Genomic DNA, 19,859 nt, shown 5'->3' with positions numbered 1-19,859 from the left:
AGATTTGGGTGTGGACACAGCCAAACCTTATCAGTGTCCTAATCCAATAGGACTGGTGTCCTTATAAGAGGAGGAAGAGGCATCAGAGCTCACGTTATCTCTACGTGTGCACAGAGGAAAAACCATGTGAGGACACAGCAAGAATGCAGACATCTACAAACCAAGGAGAGGCCTCATCAGAAACAGATCCTGCTGGCACTTTGATCTTGGACTTCCAGCCTCTGAAATTGTGAGAAAATCAGTGTCTGTTGTTTAAGCCACCAGCCTGTGGTATTTTGTTATGGCAGCCAGAGTACTGAATACGCATAACAGAGAGGAATTAAAGTTGCCGATGGAATTAAGGTTGCTCATCAGCTGACACTGAGATGTGGAGAGACGCTTGGATTATCCAGGTGGGTCCAATGTAATCCTTAAAAGTGGAAGGAGGCAAAAGTAATGAGGTCCTATTGACACCTTGGTTGTAACCTAGTGAGAGCTGTATTGAATCTTTAAAACACTGTAAGATAATCCATTCACATTATTTTAAACAACTACATTTTTGGTAATTTATTACAATATCAAGAGAAAATCAGTATAAACATGTCAGGGCATATTATCTGTTTAATAACACTTTAATGAATATTTTGGATATACACACATATTTGGGATTCATTTCCTCCGGAAAGAAACACTGATATAGGGAACAGTAAAATGACAAATTTTATTCTATTTATAACCCCTATAAGTTGCCACTATGAGAACACCGAGTAAATGGAATAAAAAAGAGCACAAATTTGCCCTTTCACCTTATTTTTCTTTGCCAAAACCAAAACCCACCAGAAGCAAAAATATTAAAGAACTCTGTATTTAAATTTAATTCACTATTTAAATAAAGCAAAATTGAGGGTAACATAATACCTGCCTGCAAAGGTACTTTTGAGTAATAGCTAATTGTCACCTTTATAATCATTACTTTTGAGAGAGAAAGAGAAAGAGGCTATGTGTGTGTGTGTGTGTGTGTGTGTGTGTATTGTATTGTATTATATTGTGTGTGTGGCTTGTTCAGAGATTTTGAGAAACCATTTGTGGTTTCAGGACTCACAGCCATTGAAGGCAGCTTTCCATTACCATACTTTGAAAAAAGACTTCAGTGTTCTCTGGATTTTCTGTTCTCTCTTGTCAATACTCCGTTTTTATTAGTTGTTAAAGAAACCAACCCTTAATTTCCTTCACAGTGAATACAGTATTACCTGTGCTGATCTCTGAAAAGGCCTGTCTTAATACCAATTAACTTTCGAAGTACTTACAGTTCCTATTATTTTATCATCTCTGGAAAAATAAAAAGGAAGAGAGTGCATAGTCAAATGCACACATTCTCCTTTTCTCAGTTGGAAGTGATTTTCTCCCTCCAGCCTCTCTCTGTTCCTTAGCCCTCTGTGCTATCTTAACTTTGTATCAGTTACTTACATTTACTCTTTAAACACCTTCCTTGATTTGCTCCAACTCCTCTGCAGCTTTAGATAGTAATTCTTTTTAAAATCCCCTTTTCATAGTACACATGCTTTGAAGAACTTTAAAAGAAAATACCAGTATTTAAAATTGAGACTTAAGATGATCATGTTCTTGTAGGCAGATGTAAACATTGTAGTTATACTCTCTTGAGTATTTTTTTAGTAGTGTTAGAACTTTTAGCAGTGGTTACAACTGGTTTGTGCTGCAAACAGTTTTAGTGATGGTATCCTAAATGCCTGTGCTCTGTACTCATTATATATAAAAGGTAGCATGACACAATGATCCAATTCATAATATGTCTTCCCCTGATTTTTACATCACACTTTTCAATTCTGAGACAGAATTTGGCTGAAGTATTTAAGATTTTCTTATGGTTTTGAGTTGTTTAAATGTTGATACGTATATTTCCAAATATGACCTCATTGGAGAGTCAGTGTATTTGGCTAACAGTTAAATAAAGTTTATAGGCTTACAAAAAGGGTTGCATACTACAGCCAAGTTGAAAAAGTAACATTTGGGCACAAAGCTACTTGGCTTACTTTCATTGGTTTGGTCTTTTGTGTTATTAGGCAAATAATTTCATTTTTTAAAATTTCTGCTGTTGGGCAAATGAGCCTGTTGTTGAGGCTTACTCATATGAATGTTTAAATTTTTCTTCTCTGACATCAGTCATTCATCAAAACCACCTGCGTTCCAAAATCTATATTTATGTCTCCACTCTATTATGGTTTTGCATTATTCATCTGCTAAATATCTTTTGAGTACCATTGTTCACCATTGCATCTCAGTGCCTAGAATAGGAAGAAGAGCTAACAAGAATAGTTCCTAATAATTAGGATCACTAATTATGTGCCAGGCACTGCTCCCTATAGCCCTCTGACGTAGGTACTATTGTTATCCCCATTTTACAGATGGGGAAGCTAAACCATAGACAGAGTGTCTTAGGTAGGACTGCTATAGCAAAATATCATACACTGGGTGGCTTAAACAACAAACATTTATTTCTCACAGGTCTGAAAGCAGGGAACTCCAAGATCAAGGTGCTGACAAATTCGGTTCTGGTGAGGGCCCTACTCCTGGCTTTCAGACAGCTGCCTTCTTGCTGTGTTTTCGCACGATGGAGATAGAGGGAGTCTGGTTTCTTGCTCTTCTTATAAGGACATTAATCCCATCATTGGATTCCCACCCTCATGACCTCATCTAAACATAATTACCTCCCAAAAGTCCCACCTCCTAATACTATCTCAGTGGGGACGGGACTTTAACATATGAATTTTGGAGGGATACATACATTCAGTCCATAACATAGAGGAAGTAACTCATCCAAGGCCTCATAGCTAAAAGGTGGTAGAGTTGGAATTGAACCAAGGATTCACACTTGAAAGTCTGCTTTTAATCACAACGAGTGAGTGAGTGAGTGAGGCACTCATGTTTCCCAAATTTCTTGAAACAGAGTAAAAATTTGACGAAAAACATATAGCCTGTGGGAAACAAATACTACTTGGAAAGGCGTAACAGCTTCTCACCTGTTGAAGAGTATCTCATCTTCCTGACCTCCTGTGTAAACAAACAAACAAAAAACCATACCCAGCATCACTCTGTTACTCTGTTATACTGATGTTGAAGGACTTTTGCATACAATTCTGGAAATTGGGACAACTGAGCACTACTGACCTGCCACAGGGATGTTGTGAGGGGTAATGAATGTTTGTAGAATGTTTAAGACATGAGTGAAAGACTTTGAAGTAATGCAAATTCTTATAAAATACAAAAGTTATTGCTGGCTGGGCTTGGTGGCTCACACCTGTAATCCCAACACTTTGGGAGGCTGAGGCGGGTAGATCACGGGGTCAGAAGTTTGAGACCAGTCTGGCCAACATGGTGAAACCTTGTCTCTCTTAAAAATACAAAAATTAGCCAAACATGGTGTCACATGCTTGTAATCCTAGCTACTTGGGAGGCTGAGGCAGGAGAATCACTTGAACCTGGGAGGCGGAGGTTGCAGTGAACGGAGATTGTACCACTGCACTCCAGCCTGGGGGATAGAGCGGGACTCCATCTCAAAAAAAAAAAAAAAAAAAGTTATTGCTTTCATATTGTTATTGTCCCTTGGAATCTTTGCTATCAGTGTACTGTGTACTTCCTGCCTACCTCTGAGTTTGTAAAGTAGGTAAAAGAGCAGATGTCATTGCTAAGAATATAGCATTGACCTCTATGTAAAATTTATAGGTTCTCACACAGAGTGCTGAGGCTTTTGATCAGCATCTTTGAAAGTATTGCTTGCATACACTTCAAGTAAAAGATCATTCTAATTATTTCATAGTCATACATTACATGAAAGATCTTTGTACATAATTGGAAAATCTTTAATAAGCTTTGATTAATGATGCTGGCTTTAATTTGAACTTCATATTATTGTTTTCCAAATGATTTCCATAATAGAGAACATGGTGGATCTAAGCACGAGATTTTAAGTTCCTGCCTTTCAAAGGTGTGGCTAAAAAGGAGGAGGATAGAAAACACTGTGTGCCCTCATGCCAAGCTCTCCGTGTAGGGACATTATCTTCACCATTGCATTTCATCTTCAAAACAGCCCTGCAAGGTAAGCATCTGTATTTTATAGATGGGAAAAACTGAGATTCAAAAAGTTTACATAACTACACATCTGGTAAGAGCTAGAGCCGAGATCCATTTCCTGCTCTGTCTTTTCTCACAGTTGTTGCAACAACGCCACTGAGCTGACTCACCACCGCAGGAGTCCGTGAAGGCTTCCCTGAGGAAGCAGTGTTTGAGCTGAGCCTTGAAACAGAAGTAAGACGACTCCAGGTAAATGAGAATAGCAAGTGCATTTCAGGCAAAGGAAAGGAAGTGTGAACAAGCAGGTGTGCACTGTGAACAAGCAAGTGTGAACAATGACTGTCCAGGGCAAAAAGCATGCATTTTACCAGGCTGGCAGGAGACCCAGTATTACAAGTAGGAGATGCCAAAGGACCACCAATACTGGACCTGCTTGCCATACAACTGTAGAAACGGAAATGCCTGATCTCCAGATTCTCATTAATCAGAGAAAATAAGAATGTGGTAATGAAATAATTTTTTCTTGAGGTGTGTTCTTAACTTCCAACTAAATTTTCACTGCTGAATCCTCATAGCCAACACTGCACAAATGTTATTGACACAGTCCATTGGACCCAGAGAATGGAGAAGATGCTAGGCTTTTTTTTTTTTTTTTGGAGACGGGAGTCTCTGTCGCCCAGGCTGAAGCTCAGTGGCGCGATCTCGGCTCACTGCAACTTCCCCGTCCCGGGTTCACGCCATTCTCCTGCCTCAGCCTCCCGAATAGCTGGGACTACAGGTGCCGCCACCATGCCCGGCTAATTTTTTGTATTGTTTTAGTAGAGACGGAATTTCACCGTGTTAGCCAGGATGGTCGCGATCTCCTGACCTCGTGATCCGCCCGTCTCGGCCTCCCAAAATGCTGGGATTACAGGCGTCCGGCCGCTGCTAGGCTTTGGCTTTCTCGAGACTGGCACACAATTGGTGTGCATTTAAATCTCCCTTAAGCAAAGTGTAGAAAAAGAAGTGCTTTAACAAATTTGAATCAATGTATCTTTCACCTGTGCAGGATCTGAAACTAGAGACTGAAAGTTTTTTCATTGTATTAATAAATCACTAGTGCTTAGCACGTAATAGTTTCTTAATTCTTTTCAACAGATAAATAAGTAGATTTTGAAAACATCTTTTAAATTCCTGTTAAATATCTTGTTTTAAACATACATCTGAAATAAATCTTTCCCTACACATATTAAAAAACCTTTTTCTTTTGGGGTTTACAAATAGGCTCTCCAAGAAACAGGGGCAAAGAAAATTCCAAGGAAACTACACATATTAGAAAAATCTTTGTGTTCGTTGAGAACTGTACCATGTAACTTTGTAAGGCAATATTTTATTTAATTTTCTTAAACTTTGTTATAAAGGGATGTCACTATAGTGATACTGTTTTAGGTGGATATAATACTTGCCTTTATCCTCTTTTTATTGATTTTTAAATATTATACATATTTTAATTAGTGGCAATTTTACAATAATGTGAGGCTCTTAGAAAAGTGTTCATTTTTGCTCATGAGAAATGGGAAATGTGTTGGAGTTTTGGAGTTCCATTTCAAATAACTGAAGAAAAAATATATGTATCTATGTATATAGTGGCTCCAACTGCATACTTTAATCAGCTTAGGAACAATTATCCCAAATTTCTTTCTTAACAGATAGTATTATTCTTTCCAAAATGACTAAAACTAAGAATTTTTGAATAACGTTTATTTCTGTGATAAAGTAATTATGTACAAGTTAGAAGTTGTGCTAGGGGGCCTGGAAATTCTCAGAGAGAAATTCTATTTTCTCATAATTTCATGGCTTTTAAGTATGTCACCATTGCATAGCGTTTTCACAGCAGCTGGTAGAGATGTAACATTAATTTTATTTGCCTAGGGAAGGGAAGGAAGTAACTGGCTGTTGTGGACATGTGATGTAGTAGGGAAGACTAGGTTACTCTGAAGTAGTTTCCAACATTAATACCCTAGGTATTGCACTGAATTATTTAAGAAGGTGGGGAAAGTTCAGAAGAAAATGATTGGAATGGTAGTACTAAAACTTCGGTGACGTATGGTTAGTGGAATTGGAAATATTTATCCTGGACAGCATAGGAGGATATAAAACTAGTTTCAAATATTTGTAGAGCTGACAAGTAGAAGAGAAATTAAGGAATTGTTTGTATTGTCCAATGGCCTTAAGCAGAAGCTATATGGAGTCTTTTGCCTCAAAATGAGAAAAGCACAAAGATGTCCAAAGAGGCAAAGAAAGTTCTCATTCAAGATGGCAGACAGCACGTATCTCCTTTCTACTTCAAATCTCATAGAAATGTCAGCAAAGAAGAAGTAAGAGTAACAAATTAAAGACTACTGGGTACAGAAGAAAGAGCATCAGGAACTAGGGATATAGACAAGTTTCTTGAAAGTGGAAATACTTGGAATTGTATTAACAGGTTAAATCACATTCACAGGAGAAGGCTGCAGTAGAGGCTAGGGCTATTTTTCCTGGCAGCACACCCAGAGAGAAGCTCAACACTTGGAGTATGAAAGGAGAGTTGGAAAGCAATCAACTGTGGAATAACTGTGTGAGTCATAGTCCACGTTCTCCTTCCCTGCATCACATGCTCAGGCTAAAACCAGAGGACTAATATTTAAAATAATTGAATAGTCTTGGTGAGAAGGAGCCCTAGTTGGGGTGATGCCCCATCTGAGTAAACTTCTTCCCATTTTTGCTGGGAAGTGAGAGAAGCAGGGAGGGGGACATCCAACTTCCTCTTCTTTCACTACAAGGTCTAAAGCAAAGGCTGCCAGTGACAGCCACTTGTGTAGACAAGAGAGAGCTGCACAAGGCAGAGCTATCTGCATTCAATGAGCTGACCTACCTCAGTTGTAGGTATGAATCTATAGCCAAGGATTATGAAAATCTGAAGAAAAATGAGGACAAAAGAGCAGGTTGAGAGAAAAAATACACTGACTCCGGAGGAAATAGATAATTCAGGACATAGAAAATATCTTTAAAGTTATTCTATTTAGTATCCTCATGGAAACAAAAGTCAAGAGAAAGCATTTTTTAGTGCCAAATTAGATTGCTGAGAAAGAACAACTAAAACAAAAAAAAAATTTGTTAAAATGAAAAAGTAATTGCTAAAGTTAACAGTTCAAGGGAAGACCTGAGACAAAACGTTGAAGAAATTGCTCTAAACGTAGTGCAAAAAGATAAAGGGTGGAAAATGTGGGAGAAAAGTGAAGAGATTTGAGAAAAGTGGTCCAAAATTTTAACATCCAAAGGGATGTTCGGAAAGCGACAAAACAAAGAATAGGAGAGAATTTTCCATAAGTGAAGAAATAGGATTGAGATTGCAGGAGCCCTAGAGAATGCAAAATAAGATGAATGAACAAACTTAGCCCAAGGCACATTCTTGTGAAATTTTAGATATTGAGAATAAAGGGAAGAGTCTAAAAGCCAAAAGAATAGATTACTCAATGAGAATCCAATTGGAATGAGACAGATCATCAGCAACTGTAAATGCTAAGAAAAACAAAACAAGAAGCATGCCTTCAAAATGTGCAAAATAAATGTTTTTTGAACCTAAAATTCTCTACTTAGCTAAACTATCAATCAAGAGTGAGGCATTTTGAAACATGCAAGAACTCAGACCATTTACCACCCACAGACTATTTCTGAAAGAATTACTGAAGCAAAACAAAAAAGAACCCAAGTAGGAGGAAGCCATGGCCTCTAAGGAGCAGTGGATCTTACCCAAGATTATAATGAAATATAATTCCAGGATGACAACTGAAGGGGTGGCCTGCCCCTCCACACCTGTGGGCGTTTCTCGTTAGGTGGAACGAGAGACTTGAGAAAAGACATGAGACACAGAGACAAAGTATAGAGAAAGAAAAAGTGGGCCCAGGGGACTGGCGCTCAGCATACAGAGGACCCACGCCGGCGCCAGTCTCTGAGTTCCCTTAGTATTTATTAATAATTATCTTTACCATCTTAGAAAAAGGGATGTGACAGCATAATAGGATCATCGTAGGGAGAAGGTCAGCATTAAGACATATGAATAAAGATCTCTGTGACACAAATAAGTTTAAGGAAAAGTGCTGTGCCTTGATATGCATATGCAAACATCTTCATAAACCTTTTTAGTGCATAAAGAGCAGCATTGCACTAGCAAGTCCCGCCTTTCGCTCTACGGCGGTTTTCTCCTTTCTCAGTAAACAGAATATACAATCGGGTTTTACACCGAGATGTTCCATTGCCCAGGGACGGGCAGGAGACAGATGCTTTTCTCTGTCTCAACCACCAACAACCGCCAAGAGGCCTTCTTCCCTTTTACACTAGTCCTCCTCAGCACAGACCCTTCACGGGTGTCAGGCTGGGGGACGATCAGGTCTTTCCCTTCCCACGAGGCCATATTTCAGACCATCACATGGCGAGAAACCTTGGACAATACCTAGCTTTCCTAGGCAGAGGTCCCTGCGACCTTTGGCAGTGTGCGTGTCCCTGGGTACTTGAGATTAAGAGAATGTTGATGACTTTTAACCAGCAAGCTGCCTTCAGGCACTTGTTTAACAAAGCACACCCTGCACAGCCCAAAATCCATTAAACCTTGAGTCACCACAGCACATGTCTCTTGCAAGGACAAGGTTGGTGGTAGGGTCACAGATTAACAGCATCTCAAACACAGAACAAAATGGAGTCTCTTATGTCTACTTCTTTCTATATAGACACAGTAACAGTCTGATCTTTCTTTTCCCCACAACAACCTTGAGGCAGGCCTAGAAAGCCATCAGTCTAAATTAGAACCAGAAGTCAGATGCTCTGTGAAGAATCTCTTTCAGGAGGACGTGGATTTCTTCTATAAATTGAATGACTGAGAAGCTGAGTGGTCTTGTGACAAGGCAAAGGCATGGTAGGTCACTGTGATAAGGTATCATCCGAACACTTTCCAAACTGTGAAGTAATTTTCTTCTTCTAATAGCAAAGGTTTATTGACAAGAGTTACATCTCCTCTATAGGCTCAAGGGCACTGCTGTACTTGGTTCTGCAGTGAACAATTATCTCCCTACAAATATTGTGAATGCTACTTTTCAGTTTAAAAAATCACTTTATAGACAATGTATCAAAAATTAATTGTAGTTATACGACAAGTGTGAAAACAATGTACACTGGAATGGAGGTTAGGAGAGAGGGAAGGAGCAAAGGAAGAAAGATGTAATGATGTTAGATTCTTTTCATCAGAAATAAGAAGAATTAAGACATATTGCACCTACATTTGAGAAGTCAAAATAGGGTATCAAGCATCTTATATAAATTTGTTAATTACAGTGATACCACACTAAGGCAGTATAACATAGTCATTAAGAGCATGGATCCTGGAGCCAGAACACCTGCGTTTGAATTTTTGCCCCACACTTCAACTTGGGCAAACTGCTTATCTGTGCCTTGGTTTTCTCAGCAAAAATGAAGATAGTTAATATTTCACAAAGTCATTCGAAAATAAAAAGAGTTGATATATATAAAGTGCTTAGAACAGTCTTTGGCACATAAAAATTATTCTATATCATCATATGTTACCGATGATAATAATGATGATGGAAAACAACTAAACATCTGGAGAAAAGGGAACTGTTGTACGCTGCTGGTGGGAAAGTAAATTAGTACATCGATTATGGAAAACAGTCTAGAGATTCCTCAGAAAATTAGAAAGAAATCTACATATTACCCAGAAATCCCACTTCTGGGTATATACGCAAAGAAGTTGAGATAAGTATGCCAAAGAGACATCTGCACTCCCATGTTCACTGCAGCATTATTTACAGTACCCAAGAAATGAAATCAATGTAAGTGTCCATCACTGGATGAATGGATAAAGAAAATGTGGGGAGGGGGATTAGGGAGATGTTGGTCAAAGGATACAAGGTTTCAGTTAGACAGGAGGAATACATTCAGGAGATTATTGTACAACGTGGTGGCTATAGTTAATAACAATGTATTGTATTCTTGAAAGTTGCTCTAAGAGAATAGGTTTTAAGTGTTGTCACCATAAAAACGTTAAGCATGTGAGCTAATGCATATGTTAACTTCCTCAGTTTAGCTATTTCACAATGTATACATATTTTAAAACAACATATTGTCATGATAAATATATACAATTCTTTGTCAGGTACAAAATTAAACAAAAATACAACACAAAACATTTAAAAATTAAAAAATAAAAATTTAATGGGCAGAGATGGGAAAAGGGAAGTAGTAGCTTAAGAAAATTTATTTTTTCAATTTTTTTAAAAATGAGGGATTAATGAATATTTAAACTTGACAAATTAATAAAGAGGCATAACCATATTAAGAGTTATGGAAGCAATCTTCAGAGAAATTTCTATTTTGTCCTATTTTAAGGGTTTTTAAAAATTCATATACAAGCACTACTTTTATTTAGTTTTTACCAATTTTACTGAGGTGTAATTGATGTACGATAAATTGCACATATTTAAAGTGAAAAATTTGATACATTTTGGACTTAGGTACACACCCCTGAAACTATCACAGTAATCAAGATGATGAACATAACCATCAACCATCATGCTCTAAAGTTTCTTCATGCCCCTTGATAATCTCTTCTTTCTACCTCTTCCCACTCCCCCGATCTCAGGCAACCACCATTCTGCTTCTGTGACAATAAATTGGCTTGCATTTTCTAGAATTTTATATCAATGAAATCATGTAGTATGCACTCTTACATCTGGCTTCTTTCATTCAGCATAACTATTTTGAGATTATTCACACTATACTGTGTAACAATACATTCATTCTGTGGATAGACCACAATTAACGAATTTACTCGTTGATGGAAATCTGGTTTTTGTTTTTGTTTTTTTTCCCCCCAGTTTTTGACTATTACAAATAGAACTGCTGTGATTGTTCATGTACAAGTCTTGATGTGGGCATAGGATTTCATTTCTTTTGGATAAATACTTAGAAGTGGAATGGATGGATTATATGATAGGCATAAGTTTAAATTTTTAAGAAACTGTCAAACTGTTTTCCAAAGTGTTTTACGGTATATGAGAATTCCAGTTTCTCCACATCCTTATCTTGGCAGTCAACTCTATCAGCCATTCTGACAGCTATGTTGTGGTATCTTATTGCAGTCTTATTTTACATTTCCTTGGTGACTATTTATATTGACTCTCTTCTCATGTTTTTGTTTGTCATCTGTATATCTTTATGGAAAAGTATCTGTTCAGATATTTTGGTCATTTAAAAAAATTGTTTTTTTCTTTATATTGAGATTTCAGTTTTCTTTATATATTTTGGATACAAAGCTTTCATTAAAGATATGATTTACAAATATTTTCTTCCAATCTGTAGCTTGACTTTTTCTTCTTTCAACAGTGCCTTCTGAATAATATAAATTTTTTATTTTAGTGAGGCTCAGTCTTTACTTTTTTTCCTTTTATGGATTGTGCTTGGATGTTATGTTTACAAAATATTTGCATAACCTATGATCACAAAGATTTTCTATTGGGTTTAGTGTTAGGTTTTATATTGAAGTCTGTGATCAGTTTTAAGCTAATCCTTGTATATGGTATGAAACAAAATTCAATTTTTTTGCACGCATGTATTCAATTGTTCCAACGCCATTTGTTGAGTCTCTTCTTTCTTCACCAAATTGCCTTTGTACTTTTGCCAAACATTAGTTGCTGAAATATGTGCTGGTCTATTTGTGGACTCTATTTTGTTCCATTGATGTATTTATCTTGATTCTAATATCAGACCGTATTGATTAGTCATATAATAAGCCTTAAAAGTACATAGTTATCCAACTTTGTTTATTCTCAAAATTGTTTTGACTCATTTTTGTTTGAGATGGAGTCTTGCTCTGTTGCCCAGGCTGGAATGCAGTGGTGCAATCTCAGCTCACTGCAGCTTCCGCCTCCAGGGTTCCAGCAATTCTCCTGCTTCAGCCTCCCTAGTAGCAGGGATTACAGGCGTGAGCCACCGTGCCCTGCTAATGTGTGTGTGTGTGTGTGTGTGTGTGTGTGTGTGTGTGTATTTTTAGTAGAGATGGAGTTTCACCATGTTGGCCAGGCTAGTCACGAACTCCCGACCTCAGGTGATCTGCCTGGCTCAGCCTCCCAAAGTGCTGGGATTACAGGCGTGAGCCACTGTGCCCGGCCTGTTTTGGCTCTTACAGGTCCTTTGCATTTCCATATGAATTTTAGAATCAGCTTGTTGATTTCTACAAACAAACCTCTTGAGATTTTTATTGGGATTGCATTAGGTCTGTAGATCAATTCAGGAGGAATTGACACCTTAACAATATGAAGTCTTCTCACCCATGACCAATGTACATCTCTCCCATTTATTTAGGCCTTCTTTAATTTTTCTCAGCAGTTTTGTAATTTGTAATGAAAAGATCTTGCCTATATTTGTTAGATTTATTCCTAAATATTTCATATTTTCATCCTATTATATTATTTTTAAATTTTCATTTTCCAATTATTTGTTGACAGAATATAAGAAATAAAATTTATTGCACATTCTATAAAATTGCTAAGCTCACTTATTAGTCCTGCAAGGTTTTTTTTTATAGATTTCTTCAGTTTTTCTATATAGGCAATCACGTTGTTGGCAAAGAAAGATAATCTTACTTCTTATCCAATCTGGATGCTTTTTTATTTCTTCTATGACTGCACTGGCCACAGTCTTCGATACAGTGTTGAACAGAAGTTTGAGAGTGAGCGTCCTTGTCTTTTTCCTGATCTTAGAAGGAAAGCATTCAGTCTTTTGCCATTAGGTAGGGTATTAGTTATACTTTTTTGTACATGCCCTTTATCAGGTTGAAGAAGTTCCCATTTATTTTAGTTTTCTATAAATTTTCATCAGGAATGTCTGTTGGATTTTGTCATTTTTTTAATCCACCGATATAATCATACGGTTTTTCTTCTTTGATATGTTAATATAATGAGTTACATTGATTTTTTTATTATACCAATCTTGCATTCTTAGGATGAGTCCCTCTTAGTCATTATGTATTACCCTTTTTATGTGTTGTTGGATTTGGTTCCTTGAAATATTGTTTTGAATGTTCACTTCTATGTTCATGAGATATATTGCTCTGTGGTTTTACTTCTTTTCATGTCTTTGTTTGGTATTTAGGGTATTTAGCTCACCACATAGAATGAGTGGCTAGTTATTTCCTTGTCTTCAAATTTTTGGAAGTGTTTATACAGAATTGGTATTATTTCCTTCCCTAAATGTTTGATATAATTCTCCACTGAAGCTGAGTCTGTAGTTTCCTTTGTAGGAAGGTTTCTATCTACAAATCCAATTTCTTTCACAGATATTGGGTTGTTCACATTATCTTTTTCTTGTTAAATGAGATTTGGTGGTTTGTGTCCTTTGAAAAATTAAAGGTTCTCAACATCATTGATCAGCAGAGAAATGCAAATCAAAACTACAATGAGATATCATCTCATTTCAATTAAATTTGCTTATATCCAAAAGACAGGCAATAAATAACAAATGCTGTTGAAGATGTAGAGAAAAGGGAGCCCTTCTACACTCTTGGTGGGGATGTAAATTAGTACATCCACTATGAAAAACAGTTTGGAGGTTCCCCAAAAAGCTAAAAACAGAGCTACTATATGATCCAGCAATCCCACTGCTGAGTATATACCCCAAAGAAAGGAAATCAGTATATCAAAGAGATATCTGCACTCCCATGTGTGTTGCAGCCCTGTTCACAGTAGCCAAGATTTTGAAGCAATGACCATCATCAGATGAATGGATATAGAAAATGTGGTACATATACACAGTGGAATACTATTCAGTCATAAAAAACAATGAGATACTGTCATTTGCAACAATGGATGAAACTGGAGATCATTATGTTAAGCAAAATAATCAGGCACAGAAAGACAAACATCACACTTATCTGTGAGATCTAAATATTAAAACGATTGAACTCATAAACATAGAGTAGAAGGATGGTTCCCAAAGGCTACGAAGGGTAGCAGGGGGCTGTGGAGGAGGTGGGGATGGTTAATGGGTACAGAAAAATAGAAAGAATGAGTAAGACCTACTGTTTGAAAGCAGAACAGTGTGACTGTAGTCAATAACAACTTAATTGTACATTTTAAAATAACTAAAAGAGTATAATTCGATTGGTTGTAAATCAAAGGATAAATGCTTTAAGGGATCGATTCCCCATTCTCCATATATGATTATCACACATTGCATGCCTGCATGAAAACATCTCATATACTCCATAAATATATACACTTACTATACACCCCAAATTTAAAAAAATTATTTCATCAAAGTTGTCAATAACTTTGGCATTTGAACTTCTAATAATGTGAAAATTAAAAAATAATGATTTTGGCATAAAGTTGTTCACAATATACTTATTATCCTATTAATATCTATAGCATCTGTAGTGTTGCCACCTTTTTTATTCCTGACATTAGTAATTTCTGTTTTCCATTTTTTTCCTTATCAGTCTGATTAGACACCTATTATTTTTATTGACCTTCTCTAATATTCAGCTTTTGGCTTCATTAAGCTTTGTTGTTTTTGTAGACTTCTATTTCACTGAATTCCACTCTGTTCTTTATTATTTCCTTTCTTCTGCTTACTTTGCATTTTATTTTTTTATTCTTTTTCTGGCTTAAGGGGAAGCTGAGATCACGGATTTGAGAAATTTCTTCTCCATTACTGGAGGTATTTAACATTATAGATCTAATACTAGTACTATAAATTTTAGTCCTATAAATATAATACTAGTACTATAAATTTTAGTACTATAAGTTTTCCCCTAAAGTACTTCTTTAGTGGCATCCACAAATTTCAATATGTTCTTTTTTAAATTTTTAATTAGTTCAATATACTTTCTAATATCCCTTTTGATTTCTTCTTTTATCAATGGGGGTGTTTAGAAGTGTATTATTTCGTTGGCAAATATTTGGGAATTTGCCACAAAACTTTTTGTTGTTGATTCCCAATTTAATTCCATTATAGTTAGAAGAAATATTCAGTTGGGTTTGAATTCTTTCATACATATATTGAGACATGTTTTATGGTCCACAATATGGACTATCTTTTTAATGTTCCATGTACATTTGAAAAAAAAATGTGTTATACAGCTGTTGTTTGGTGAGGTGTTCTATGCCAATTTGTCATGTTGGTGGGTAGTTTGGTTCAAGTCTTCTATATCTTTACTGCTATTGTTCTATTATTATTGAGGGTTATTGATATCTTTTCTATAGTTGTAGAGTCATCTATTTCTCTTTGCAGTTAAATGAATTTTAGATTCCTATATTTTAAATTGCTGTTATTAGGTACATAAGCATTTAGGATTGTTATGTACTCTCAATGAATTCACCCCTTATTCATTATGAAACGACCTTCTTTGTCCCCAGTGACATTAATATTATTTGCTCTGCTATCTTCTTGCTCTGACATTAATATAGCCAACTTCCTTTTGATTAGTCTTAGCATGTGAACATGTCTGTTCAGGCTACCGTAACAAAACGGCACAGACTAAGTAACTTAAACAACAGAAATTTATCTTCCCACAGTTCTGAAGACTGAGGTCCAAGATCAAGGTGCCAGCAGAATTGGTGTCTGGTGAGGTCTCTCTTCTTGACTTGCAAGTGGCTACCTTCTTGCAGTGTCCTCACACAGCCTTCTCTCTGTGTGCAAGCAGAGAGCAGGGTGGGGAGAGAGAGAAAGAGCAAGCTCTGGTGTCTCCTCTTTTTCTTATAAAGATACCGGTTCTGTTGGATTAGAGTCCCACCGTTCTAGCCTCATTCAACTTTAATCACTTCCTTAATGCCCTTATCTCAAAATACAGTAAAATTGGGGGTTAAGATTTCATCATATGAATTTTGGAGAGACACAATTCAGTCCATAGCAGCATGGTTTATCTTTTCCATCTTTTTACATATAACTCATTTTCTTTTAGTATGTGAAGTGTTTTTCTTATAGGAAGAGTAGAGTTGAATTTTGCATTTTTACCCAATCTTGACAATCTCAATTGGGGGGTCAAAATAATAACAACATTTAATGTGATTATTGATATGCTAAGGTTTAAATGTATCACCTTGCTATCTGCTTTGTATTTATTCCATGTATTATTTGTTCTCTTTTTGTACTTTTTCTGCTTTCTTTTGGATTATTTTTATTAATTCATTTTATCTTCTCTGTTGGTTTATTAACTACAACTTTGATGGATACACACACACACACACACACACACACACACACACACACACATTATTTTGACCCTCCCAGTTGAGATAGTCAGGGTTGCATAAAAAAGTAAAATTCAACTCTATTCTTCCTATAAAAGAAAAATACTTCCCATGCTAAAAAAAAAAGTGTTAAATGTAAAAGGTTGGAAAAGATATACCATGCTGCTATGGACTGAATTGTGTCTCTCCAAAATTCATATGGCAAAAGCTTAACCCCCAATTTGACTGTATTTTGAGATAAGGGGATACATCAAAATACATTTAATCTCAAACATATTTTTTTCATTTCTAGAAGTTTAATGTGTATTTTTAAATATCTTTTAGTGTCTCTACTTAACTGTTTGAACATATATAGCTGTAATAGCTGTTTTAATATCCTTGTTTGTTAATTTTAACATCTGCCTCAGGTTTGGTTTGGTTTCAGTTGATTGTTTTCCCTTCATTATGGTCATGTTTTCCTGCTTCTTTGCCTTCCTGGTCATTTTTTATAGTATGCCAGACACGGTATATTTTTTTCCTATTGGGTGTTGAATTTTTTTATTTCTATAAATATTCTTGAGCAGTTGAGTTGTTTGGAAATAGTTTGTTTTTGGGGATCAAACCTTTATGATTGGTTAAGCAGGACCAGAGAAGTGTTTAGATTAGGGCTGATTATACCCTACTACTGAGGCAAGATCTCTTTGAGTACTCTGCCAAGTGATTCATGAATTAGGAGATTTTCTAGTCTGGCTGATGAAAGTAAGCCCTTTTCCAGTCATGTGTAAGAACTTGATACCATTCTCCTTAATCATTTGGGACGGTTCTTTTCCTGATCGTTTCCTCATATGCATGTGATAATCAGTAGTCTAATGAATACTTGAGAGGATCCCTTTACCGAACTTGCCATCATATTTTCTGTAGAGGATATTTTGCATTCACTAACTGAAAGCTTTATTCTTGATTTGGACTTGGCAGTCCCGTTTACTACCTGTCCTGTGGATGGAACATCACTGCCAACTTTAGAGGGGGATGGGACTGGGAGGGCAGTTCCTGCAAAAACCTCAAATGACTAATTAGAAATGTCAGTGGCATTTTCTCCCTCAGAAATATCGCTGTTCAGGACTGTGAATTTTCTTTTTCTCACATTGATTTGATTATCTTTCTTTCAAAGAATTTTTCTAGAATGAATATTTTGCTTGTATATTCGGAATCATTTTTAAATAATCAGAACACAACTTCGCTCCTCAATTATCATCATTCGCATTACTCATTCCATTTCTCTAGCTGGCAGCCTATGGGCCACTGGAAGGCCCGGCCAGGGGTGTGGTCATCGGGACTTCCCAAAGCTTGAACTTTAGTGGGCAGTCGGGCCCTAGGACCAAGGACATCTCCTTCCTCTGTGGCTTGACTGTGTGCCTCTCCTCTCGAGCTGCAGCTGTACCATGGGTCTCCCTTCCACTCCAGATCAAAAGGAAGAGCCCGACTACAGTCCCTTGGAATATGATTTGCTTGTATTCAATGTTCTTTCTTGTGTCTCAACTCATATCCATATTTTCTTCTCAGAATTCCGTAGATTTAGCCCTTTGGGGTTTTTTACTTTTTTCTTCTTATTTTTTATACTGCCTGTTCCTACTTTATGCTGTGTTTTACCCATATTTGTGTCATTTTAGTCAGTTCCATAAGACTGTGTTTGAACTCCCCAACTCCCACTTGCTTTTGTTTTGGGTGATGACTATGCTGTCCGCCTCTGCCACTTGTTTCAGGCCCTGCTACTTTTCCCCTCCAGTGTTCCTTCTTTTGTGTCTGCCATCTGTTATTACTGAATATGTTATTGTTGTTTTTGTCTTCTTATTTTGTTTTCTCCTCTTCTTCCTTCAGTGGATGTCTTGAGTTGTTCTCGCTTATGTTCCATGCTTGCTGACATCGGGCAAAACTAAGAATCTGCGACAAGACAAGCTGGTCTTTCCTCTATCAAAGCTGCCTTCTTCTGGCAGCTGTCCTTCATTCTCGATTACTTCATCTACTCTTTTTTGCCTTTTTCACATCCAACCTGTAATCTATATTTTCCTTTTTTCAGCTATATCTTAAACTGTTAGAATAAAGCCTGACATATAGTACACATTCAGTAAATATATCTGTTGAATAAAAGAAAGCAATAAATGAATGAATGGTTGTTTGGTAATTATTGCCTCAGTTGTTGATTCTTTGCTTTTATTTTAGTTCCTGGAAGCTGGTCTGCCTGGGTCATCATTGTGTGTTGTGCATATTTTTATGTAGTTTGCATTACCTCATGCCCCACAAAGCCCACACATTTCTTACTATACAGGAAGTGCTGTTGCATCCTGGGCTTCTATATGCATAATGATTTTCCTTGCCATGTGTGTTGATGTGTTTTTAAAGTGTTTGGGAATTGGAGGCTTTTGTGCATAGAAAGGAACCATGTGTAGGTATTTGAATATTAAAATAACATTTAATTAACTTAAGTTGCAAACTTGAAACTATAATATTCTTAGGACGTTAAGTTCACTTTGTGATTTTGATTTTACTTATAAACTAAGTAAATTTTACATAATTTGAAATCATCCTTCCACTTATTTGATTAATTCAATTTTAGCAGATTAAAATCCTCTATAGTCATAGTACTAAGCCATCAATTAAGTTCCCCTGAAGTTTTAAAAACACTTCTTATTATATCAAGCAACTGAGTTGCCTCACAAGGCCAACTTAAGCCTCAAAAAGCAAAAGCAAAGAAATTGTAAATCTAACAATTCACCCTTAAAACCATAATGAGTCAAAATATTCAAATACTACCTATAAACATTATCAAATTATCAACTCTGTGACTTAAGATAATGAGAATAAAATTGATTATAAATTTCACATAGAAATTAAGAAGATCAATTTGTCAGATTCCCTAATGTTAGGTTTTATTAAACATTACTAACACTTTAAACACAAAAATTATAACTTCTGTTTCTAAACCTATTAAACAGTATTAATGCTTTGGGTGGGTCCGATTTACTTCGTGATCTTTATATTCAATTTTAAGCATTCCTATAATTGTAAAATCATTTTCCTATGATGGCAGTTTTACCATCTCAGCTGGGCTGAGGTTAAGCGGTTGAAAGACCTGGGGCTGTGATATAATTACTTATTTAGCAGATGTTTAAGATAAACATGGATCATAGGCTACAAACTTCTAGAATGATTCTGCCCAAGCCACAGACAGACACACTGAGTCTTTTTCTATATGCTGTGTCCATGAGGGGCCAAGATCCTGTCTTTTTGTTGAGATTGATTTGGCAATGTCTACTGGCCATTTTAACCCCACATTATACTTTTTCCCAAATCTTTTATAACACCTTAAAACGTTAATTATCTTTTCTGGGTAGAGAATTGTGTACCCTATTTAGGTTGCCACAAATTGCCTTTATCATTTGGTTAGATTCTTCATTTCTTTCACACTTTTTCAGCTTGACTTTAAATCTTATGTACAAATCCAAAATTTGAACATTAACTGGGAGTTTTATGACA

At 36.4% G+C, this 19,859-nt stretch overlaps 1 long non-coding RNA gene across 1 annotated transcript; it reads left to right on the top strand.

Annotated features, from left to right (window-relative positions):
- Positions 1–402: 402 nt before the first annotated feature.
- On the top strand, positions 403–18,958 carry LOC105473423 (uncharacterized). The gene is made up of 2 exons (XR_982235.3): positions 403–4,093; positions 4,208–18,958. It is a non-coding gene; the product is annotated as an uncharacterized lncRNA (long non-coding RNA).
- Positions 18,959–19,859: the final 901 nt, after the last annotated feature.

The sequence above is a fragment of the Macaca nemestrina genome, chromosome 10 (genome assembly GCF_043159975.1).
Source record: "Macaca nemestrina isolate mMacNem1 chromosome 10, mMacNem.hap1, whole genome shotgun sequence".
NCBI classification, from domain to species: Eukaryota; Metazoa; Chordata; class Mammalia; order Primates; family Cercopithecidae; genus Macaca; species Macaca nemestrina.
This window is presented reverse-complemented; position numbering and strand designations above follow the sequence as displayed.